Source organism: Hordeum vulgare, chromosome 3H (genome assembly GCF_904849725.1).
Source record: "Hordeum vulgare subsp. vulgare chromosome 3H, MorexV3_pseudomolecules_assembly, whole genome shotgun sequence".
Lineage (NCBI taxonomy): Eukaryota > Viridiplantae > Streptophyta > Magnoliopsida > Poales > Poaceae > Hordeum > Hordeum vulgare.
This window is the reverse complement of record NC_058520.1, coordinates 564,309,898-564,320,128: the sequence shown is the minus strand read 5'-3', so window position 1 is coordinate 564,320,128 and position 10,231 is coordinate 564,309,898.

The window sequence follows — 10,231 nt, the reverse complement described above, 5'->3', positions numbered from 1 at the left end:
AGAACTGTATGGGTGTTAGATTTATTACAATGTAATTCACATGGTGATGTGAGGGCTGGATTATTGACTCTAGTGCAAGTGGGAGACTGTTGGAATTATGCCCTAGAGGCAATAATAAATGTATAGTTATTATTATAATTCCTGTATCAAGGTAATAGTTTATTATCCATACTATAATTGTATTGAATGAAGACTCATTTACATGTGTGGATACATAGACAAAACACCGTCCCTAGCATGCCTCTAGTTGGCTAGCCAGTTGATCGATGATAGTCAGTGTCTTCTGATTATGAACAAAGGTGTTGTTGCTTGATAACTGGATCACGTCATTGGGAGAATCACGTGATGGACTAGACCCAAACTAATAGACATAGCATGTTGATCGTGTCATTTTATTGCTACTGTTTTCTGCGTGTCAAGTATTTATTCCTATGACCATGAGATCATATAACTCACTGACACCGGAGGAATGCTTTGTGTGTATCAAACGTCGCAACGTAACTGGGTGACTATAAAGATGCTCTACAGGTATCTCCGAAGGTATTAGTTGAGTTAGTATGGATCAAGACTGGGATTTGTCACTCCGTGTGACGGAGAGGTATCTCGGGGCCCACTCGGTAATACAACATCACACATAAGCCTTGCAAGCAATGTAACTTAGTGTAAGTTGCGGGATCTTGTATTACGGAACGAGTAAAGAGACTTGCCGGTAAACGAGATTGAAATAGGTATGCGGATACTGACGATCGAATCTCGGGCAAGTAACATACCGAAGGACAAAGGGAATGACATACGGGATTATACGAATCCTTGGCACTAAGGTTCAAACGATAAGATCTTCGTAGAATATGTAGGATCCAATATGGGCATCCAGGTCCCGCTATTGGATATTGACCGAGGAGTCTCTCGGGTCATGTCTACATAGTTCTCGAACCCGCAGGGTCTGCACACTTAAGGTTCGACGTTGTTTTATGCGTATTTGAGTTATGTGGTTGGTTACCGAATGTTGTTCGGAGTCCCGGATGAGATCACGGACGTCACGAGGGTTTCCGGAATGGTCCGGAAACGAAGATTGATATATAGGATGGCCTCATTTGATTACCGGAAGGTTTTCGGAGTTACCGGGAATATACCGGGAATGACGAATGGGTTCCGGGAGTTCACCGGGGGGGGCAACCCACCCCGGGGAAGCCCATAGGCTTTGGGGAGACACACCAGCCCTTAGTGGGCTGGTGGGACAGCCCCAAAGGGGCCTATGCGCCAAGAGAATAAAATCAAAGGAAAGGAAAAAAAAAGAGGGAAGAAGTGGGAAGGGAGGGGGACTCCTCCCACCAAACGAAGTCCAACTCGGTTTGGGGGGGGAGTCCTCCCCCCCCTTGGCTCGGCCGACCCCTTGGGAGTCCCTTGGACCCCAAGGCAAGGTCCCCCTCCCTCCTCCTATATATATGGGGCTTTTAGGGCAGATTTGAGACGACTTTCTCACGGCTGCCCGACCACATACCTCCATAGTTTTTCCTCTAGATCGCGTTTCTGCGGAGCTCGGGCGGAGCCCTGCTGAGACGAGATCATCACCAACCTCCGGAGCGCCGTCACGCTGCCGGAGAACTATTCTACCTCTCCGTCTCTCTTGCTGGATCAAGAAGGCCGAGATCATCGTCGAGCTGTACGTGTGCTGAACGCGGAGGTGCCGTCCGTTCGGTACTAGATCGTGGGACTGATCGCGGGATTGTTCGCGGGGCGGATCGAGGGACGTGAGGACGTTCCACTACATCAACCGCGTTCTCTAACGCTTCTGCTGTACGATCTACAAGGGTACGTAGATCACTCATCCCCTCTCGTAGATGGACATCACCATGATAGGTCTTCGTGCGCGTAGGAAAATTTTTGTTTCCCATGCGGCGTTCCCCAACAGCTGCCTAGCCGGCCAGAAGACTTGGGCCTTGGGAATCTGTATATGTTCATGTCCTTTGGGCTGGAAATGAAGGAACAGGCTTGATGAGCCTACCCCCGGGGTTATCCCCCTGACAGTAGTCCTTGAAGCAGGGCGAGGCCTGCCGCCTGCGGGCGGGCGGCCTCACCGGCTTGTCGATTTGTCTTGATATTTTTGTCGCCACTCGCGACGAAGGGCGCCGGCTTCGAAACCGATTGGCTTCGAAGAGACGCCTCGGCCTCGTCGCAATTCGCTCGGAGAACGCCATGTGCCATGCCCCGCCTGGCGTAATGATGGAGATTACTGATGATGGGACCGGGCCTGGGCCCTGGGTCCCGCCACGACGCCCCCTCGTCCTCCGCGCGGGAGATCCTCTGCGGATTTACCCCGCGACGGTTGGGCTTAGGGAAGCGTTACCGCCCGTAATACACGGGGTTAATGGGGGTCCGGAGCACACCAGATCCCCTCCCCACGACGCTTCGTGGGGGTTTAAATGGGATGCGGGGGTTTCGAGGAGGCCATTCACCCCCCTTCTTTCCCCGCATCCGCGCTCTCTTTCTCCCTGCGCCCAGAGAGAATGAGCTCGCATCCTTCGTCCTCTTCATCTTCGTTGCCGCGAAGTCGCCAACCCCTTCGGGTTCTTGTCACGTGCATCCATGGCCGGTGGTTCTTCCTCGAAGAGGCCCTCGACGCAGAAGGCGTACTCGCAGGGAGCCTGGCTGGGTAGTGATGTCGGCGAGGGGCACATCGAGGTGCTCCGTCACCACCGACTACTGCCCCCGGCCTCCCAAGCGCTGGTGCGACTCCCTGGCGCTGAGACCGCTCCCACACCCGCCGTGGGAGAGGTCGTGGTCTTCGTCGAGCATTTATACCGGGGCTTCGGGCTTCTCGCCAGCTCTTTCTTCGCCGAATGGCTCTAATTCTTTGGCCTGAAGCCGCATCACCTAGCGCCGAACGCCATTCTGCAGCTGGCGGCCTTCGTGGTCCTGTGCGAGGGCTTCGTGGGGATCGAGCCCTGCGTCGATCTGTGGCGCAACCTGTTCTTCTTCAAACAACAATCCATCGCCATGGAGAAATCCGAGGTGGAGAAGCTCAAGGGGCCGCGCCCGATGACGCCGTGCGGGGCCGCGTTGGTGCACCACCGCTCGAAGTCGGGTTTCCCCCAGATGCCTTTGCAAGAATCCATCAAGCATTGGCAGAAGGGTTTCTTCTATGTGAAGAATGCTGACCCGGTCGTGGACGTCCTCAACATGCCCTCGTTCGACATCGCTCCACCGATGAGGTTGAACTGGGATGCGAAGACCCCCAAGCCGATTTTCGAGGTGGCGCTGATCTGCGCCCACCTTGATATTTTGGAGAAGGGCGGCCTCCTTGGCCGCGACCTGCTGACCACCATGGTGGCCTGCCGGATCCTGCCCTTGCAGAGGCGGCCTCATCTGGTCTGCCAGATGAGCGGCCGGCACGATCCATGTCGGCTATCCACCAAGAGGTTCACCCCTGGCGCAGTTGCGCGAAGGGTGAATCTGATCTCCACCGCCCGCATGGATGAAAGCGGGGAATGGACGTGGGGGATGTCCCCCTTCAACAGGACTCGTCTGCCTCCGATGGTAAGCGGCCTCTTTACTATTTGTTGTTTGTCTTGTAGCCGGTCATGTTGCTGAGCCGACGACCGAATCTCTTTCCGCAGCTCTACGAGAAGCTGCACGGGTCCCTCCGTCCACCCGCTCCCGACGTGGATGTGTCCGACGCCTCAGAGATTGAGGACAAGGGCATGATTGAATCCTGCTCGGACTCCTCCGCCGGCTCGGAGAATCCCCTTGAGTCGGAAGGGACAGAGCCGTCTGGTGAGTACGCACGGCCCTCCGTTGCAGACTGGACGGACGACGACGAGATAGCCTCATTCTGTTCTAGTGCAGCCTTCGAGGAGGAATCAGATGGGGTGGAAGAGGTCACCAGCCCGCCACTGACGGGCGGCAGGCGCCAATGGGGCGGAGCGACCGTTGCCGACGAGGCAGCCGGGAAGAAGGGCAAGGGTGCCACAGCTTCCCGACCGGCTCCTAAGCGGCCGGCGCCGGGTCCTCCAGCCGGACAGCGAGCAGGCGGTGCAAAGAGACGTCGTGGTGCTGGCCCGAGGCAGGTCCCTGTGGTAGCGGTGTAAGGTTTCCTCCCCCTTTTTCTTCGTTTTTCTTGCGAGGAGCTTTGTTTCTTAGGAGTTTTTCTTAACAGGGAGGCGGAGGATGTGGATGAAGACACCACCTCTGCAGCCGAGCGGGCTGGCTGGGCAGCAGCCGATGCTGCCAAGAGGGAGCTTGAGACGGAGTCCAAGTGCCGGTGGGACAAGGCTGCGGGGAAGGCCGCCGTGGGCCAGCCTCGCCCCAGCCGGGTCGAGAGGCCGGTGGAGAAGCGTGCGAAGGCTAGACATGACCCCTCCGCACATGCTCGCGCGGAGGAGCCTGCTAGCGAGGCCGCTTCAAGGCCGGCCCCAAGGGCTGAGGGGGCCTCGCCTTCAGGGCCGGAAGCCTCGGCGCAGGTGGACCTGGAAACGGTCCCTGACTCCCCCAGGGACGAGGCGGCACCCGACGCGCCGGAGCTGGACCTAGCTGCGCCGGATACGACCCCTGACGCCCTAGGGGCGACCATGGATGCGCCGGATGCGGCCCATCCGCCTCCCACACAGGAGATAGCACTAGCCAGGATGGCGCCAGAGCCGGCCGCCGAGCCGGCACCAGGAGCCGGTGCCATCGTCATTCCTCAGCACGGCCCTATTGCGCCAGGAGCTGGAGGTCGGGCTGGGAGCCGGCCCATGAAGACGTGGCGGGCGGCCAACCTCGCCCGCCTGCGATTGCCCGCCAGCACCGCGCTTTTCGGCGTCCCGGAGCTGGTGTCGATGTTTACCAGCAGCCGGTCCAAGGTGGAGCAGTCGGCCCGCGTAGTGTGCAGCGACATGGAGCGCCTGGAGGCCCGCACCCAGGTGGGTGTTTCCTCTTTGGCTTTTTAAACTTTTTTCTTCCTTTTGCGTTAGTGGGGGCGCGACAGCGCACCCACTGGGTGTAGCCCCCGAGAATCGGGCCGGTCGATCGTCGACCGGTCCGAATCTCTTGGAGGTCCTTTTCCCTGTATTGTTTCTTCAGTGGCGGCGCGCTAGCGCACCGACTGGGTGTAGCCCCAGAGAATCGGGCTGGTTAAGTCTTAACCAGGCCGAATATTAATCATGTTCCTTTTTGCTTTTTGGCAGGAGCTTTATGACGATCAAGCGCAGGCTTATAACGAGCTGCGGACCCAGCACCTGGGAGCTGATGGTCGGATCGCCGAGCTCGAAGTCTGGCTGGGCGAACCTGCCACGGAGCTGGACGCCCTGCGTAACACCGGCAACCAGCTCCAGGAGCAGCTGGTCCTTCTTCAAACGGAGAAGAAGGAGCTCGAGGCGGCCAACCGGGTCGAGCTGGAGCGACTGCGCGCTACGCTGCAGGAGAAGGAGGCCTCCTACTCCGCCGACGTGGATCGCCTCGCATGGCTTCATCTCAAGGAGATGGACCTCAAGGACGCCACCTTGAGGGAGAAGGAGGAGGCCCTTGTCCAGAAGCAAACGCAGCTGGCCAAGGCCTTGGAGTCTGTGGCGACTCTCCAGGAGGAGGTTGCCCGCCTTACTGATGCGAGTAAGGTGCGAGAGCGCGAGTTCCTCGAGAGCTCCCATGAGACCGATGGCGCCTTCCATCGTGAGTCTCTCTTCCTTGTCTTGTTTTTGATCTTTTTTGGTTGTCTCCTCTTTTTTACTTTGCTCTTACGTCCTGGCTGTTGCCATTCCAGGTCTCTTTCCTGAGACCCAGATCGGGGCTGACACCACCGTCGAGGTGAGCCGCGAGGAGCGCCGCGCGGCAGGGCAGGAGGTAGATACTACCTCCGGCTGGAGCGTGAAGGAGATCGGGGTGGGCCTTCGGGCCCGCCTGGGCGCCCTGGGTGAGTCTGTGGCTCAGCTCCAGATCGCAGGCTCGTGGATGGTGGCGGCCTTGTGGCCTGAGGGCGTGGAGCCGACGTCAATGAGTCAGCTCGTCCGCTGGCTTGCAGCAGGCGGAGAACGCCTGGATGCCTGGCGCGCCTCTGCCGCGTGGGTTGGGGCCTATATGGCCCTGCGCTTGGCCAAGTCCTGGTATCGGTACCTGGACTTGGGCAAGCTCGTCGCCCAGCATGATGGCTCGGAGGCGGAGGTACAAGGCATGGAGGAGGCGCTTCGTGTGAGGGCCAGCAACATCGCCGAGTACGCAGCCTGGGATGACTTTGTTTTGGACCGGGTGAAGATGGCGGTGTGATCGCTGAAGATCTGCACGGCCTTCAGCCCTATGACCCTGATGGCAGCTCCGACGAGGCGGCCCGGGCTATGGAGTCTGCTGCCGCCTCCAGCGGTGCGGCGTACGCCGACTCTGGTGTGGACGGAGCCGGGAGCCCTCGCGAGGGAGACGGTGCAACCGCCTCGGGAGCAGCCGGAGATGGTGATGCTAACACATCAGGAGTAGCGGCCGGGGCGACCGATGAGGTCGCAGCCCCATAGCCGGTGTCCTTTTGTGTTTTGTTCTACCTCCGGAGGGATGTAATGAATGTGGGCCGTGGGCCAATGCTTTTGTGAATGTATATATTCAACATTATATTCGTATTGCCAAGCGTGTTGTCTTATGATCTTGTCTTTTGATTCCTGGTTGACTCTTTTTTCTCCAATCCGCGTATTCCTAATCTTCCACCCCGCCAACCCCACAGCCGGGAGCCGGTCTGTGGCTGGGTCGAGGTTTCTGAGTTTAGAATACGAGACTTAGATTTTTCGAAGCCATCAAGACTTAAAGAACAAGACATAAACCAACAGAGGCCGGCTTGAATGAGATTGTATATATGATCAAGCCAGCCCGAGCCGGCGACCCTTTGTAGCCGAACTTTGCAGTATCCGACCTGACCTGGCGTCTCCTCGCAAATCAGGCGGCCGGAGCCAGCCCGCAAGCTCGTACGAGGTGACCAGGGATCAGCCGGTTACACTATGTGTTCTTTTACAATAGGGAAGGCGTCCGAGCGGCTAGTGAGCCCCCGAGCTTGTTAAAGCCAGCAAGGGGCGTGCGCTGCGTAGCCTCCGAGCTTGATAAAGCCAGCAAGAGGTGTATGCGGTGTAGCCCCCGAGCTTATTGAAGCCAGTCAGAGGGCATACACGGAGTGAAAACTCTCAATAAAAAGAAACATGAAGCATGTTCTTTTTATTGCATTTGTTGTTGTTCCCTGAAGAGGGAGAAAGATACATGTGCATGCTCTTTCCCTTGCTTGATTCTTGCCTTTTAGCAATAGAACGGGCGAAGCAACGCCGCGTTCCATGGACGTTCCGTTTCTTGGCCGGAGTCGTCCCTCTTGCGCTTCCTTGGCTTTTGGGCGTCGATCAAGTAGTAAGCGTTGTTGTGCAACGCCCTACTGATGATGAAGGGTCCCTACCATGGGGATGAGAGCTTGTGCTGGCCGGCAGTGCGCTGGATTCTTCTGAGGACCAAGTCTCCCTCCCTGAAAGAGAGAGGCTTGATCTTTTTGCTGTGGTAGTATCTCAGCTTCTATTGATAGATGGCCGTCCGGCTCAAGGCCAATTCCCTTGCTTCTTCGAGGAGATCCACACCGTCTTCTCTTGCCTCCTTCACCTCCGTTTCTGTGTATAGGGTGACCCGAGGCGAGTCGAACTCGATACCCGTGGGAATAATAGCCTTGGACCCGTATACCAGAAAGAATGGAGTGAAGCGGGTCGACCGGTTGGGCGTGGTGCGGAGGCTCCATAGCACAGCCGGCAGTTCTTCAATCCAGCAACCGACTGATCTGACCAGTGGTGCCACCAGTCTTGGCTTAATGCCGGCCAGAATCAGGCCGTTGGCCCTCTCTGCTTGACCGTTCGACTGAGGGTGTGCCACTGATGCCAAATCGAGTCGGATGCCTACCTTGGAACAGTAGAGCGCTAGAGCGCCCTTGTGGTGCCGTTGTCGGTGATGATGCTGTGGGGAACGCCATATCGGACAGAGATGTCTGTGATGAACTTGATAGCGGTGGGGCCGTCAAGCTTTTGATAGGTCTGGCTTCGATCCACTTGGTGAACTTGTCGACGGCCACCAAAAGATGTGTCATCCCATTGCGAGCCGTCTTGAAGGGCCCTATCATGTCCAGTCCCCAGACGGCGAATGGCCATGACAGGGGAATGGTCTTGAGGGCCGAAGGCGGCATGTGGCTCTGCGTGCTGAAGCGTTGGCAACCTTCGCACATGTCGACCATATCCACGGCCTCCTCGAGGGCCGTGGGCCAGTAGAATTCATGGCGGAATGCTTTGGCTACCAGGGTTCTGGAGGCGGCGTGATACCCACACTCCCCCTGGTGGATGTCTGTGAGGATGTCCTGTCCCTTTTCTGATTCGACGCAGCATTGGAACACGCCGGTCACGCTGCGCTGTACCAGTTCGCGATTGATGATGGCGTAAGCGGCGGACCTGCGCTGGATTTGTCTCGCCTCTGCCTCGTTCTGAGGAAGTTCGCCGCGAAGAAGGAAGGCCAGAATAGTTTGATGGCGCCGACACAAGGGTCGCCTCCGCTTCGTCTTGACTGTTTGGGGCTTCTGCAGCCCCCGAGCTTGATGGCGCCGCGGTTGTGGGCTCGAGACAAGGTGTCCCTAGTGCTGCCGCGGCAGCCGGCTCACCGTCTACCTCCATGACGTCCACCCACTTGGAGGATTTGAGTCCAGGCAGAGCCAGGGTTGTTGTCGTAGCCGGTGCCGCCTTTGGAGTCGGTGGGGCCAGTAGAGCCGGCATAGGAACTGCAGCCGGCGTAGTTGGTGGAGCCGACGGCGCTTGCACCGTAGAGTCAGCCGGTGCCGCTATTGGAGTGAGCGTAGTCAGTGCAGCCGACGTGGGAACCGCAGCCGGCGTAGCTGATGGAGCCGACGGTGGTTGCATCGTAGAGTCACCTGGCACAAAGATCGATGCCGACTCGGGAGATGGCTTGATAGAGGGAGATGCCGGCTGGAATGGCCTGTCTCGTGGAGCCGATCTTCGCGAGTGTATCGGCCGCCTCATTTTCTGCCCTGGGAACGTGGTGGAACTCACAGCCCTCGAAAGGGCTGCTGAGCTGCTGAATGAGGAAGCGGTAGCTTGCCATGTTGGCGTCCCTGGCGTCCCATTCGCCAGAGACCTGCTGCACCACTAAGTCTGAGTCGCCGAAGCATATGAGCCGTTGGATGCCAATCTCCTTGGCGAGCCGGAGGCCATGAGCCATTGCTTCGTACTCGGCGACGTTGTTGGAGGCGGCGAAATAGATCTGGAGAGCGTACTTGAGCTGGTCCCCTTTCGGAGACGTCAAGACGATGGCGGCTCCCAGTCCTGTCCGCATCTTTGAGTCGTCGAAGTGCATCCGCCAATGCGTGGAGTCTGGACGCGGTGGCTCAAACTGGGTCTGGGCCTAGTCGACTAATAATAAGAAGTCGGCCACCACCTGAGATTTGATGGCGGTACGGGGCTCATACCGGATTTCGTGATCCACCATAGCGATGGACCATTTGGCAATCCTGCCCGTGGCATCACGGTTGCCCATGATCTCTGAAAGTGGAGCAGTGCTTACCACAGTGATGGCATGCTCTTGGAAGTATTGCTTCAACTTCTTTGTAGCAAGGTAAACACCATAACACATTTTTTGATAATGTGGGTAGTTCTCCTTAGAGGCGGACAAGACCTCTCTAAGGTAATAGACAGGGTGCTGCACTGGCAGTGCCTTGCCCTCCTCTTTACGCTGAACTACCAACACTACGCTAACCACGCGAGAGGTCGCCGCGATGTATATGAGTATGGGTTCCCTTTCAGACGGTGCTGCCAAGATTGGCAGGCTCGAGATTACCCGCTTGAGGTCCCGGAAGGCTTCGTCCGCCTGGTCGTTCCACTCGAACTTCATTGTCTTCTTCATGAGCTGGTAGAGTGGAAGGGCCTTCTCGCCAAGCCGGCTGACGAACCGTCTAAGGGATGCCAAGCAGCCGGCAAACTTCTGGACGTCGAGGATTCGAGCCGGCCGCACCATCCGCTCGATGGTGCCGATCTTCTCGGGGTTCGCTTCGATACCGCGGGCGGACACGAAGAACCCCAAGAGTTTGCCGCCTGCAACCCCGAAGACGCACTTCTCCGGGTTGAGCCGGATCTTGTACTCGCGCAGATTGGCGAACGTCTCCCGCAAGTCGTCGAGGAGGCTGAAGTGTTGCTTCGTCTTGACGACGATGTCATCCACATAGACGTGGATGTTTCTGCCAATCTGTGGCAGTAGG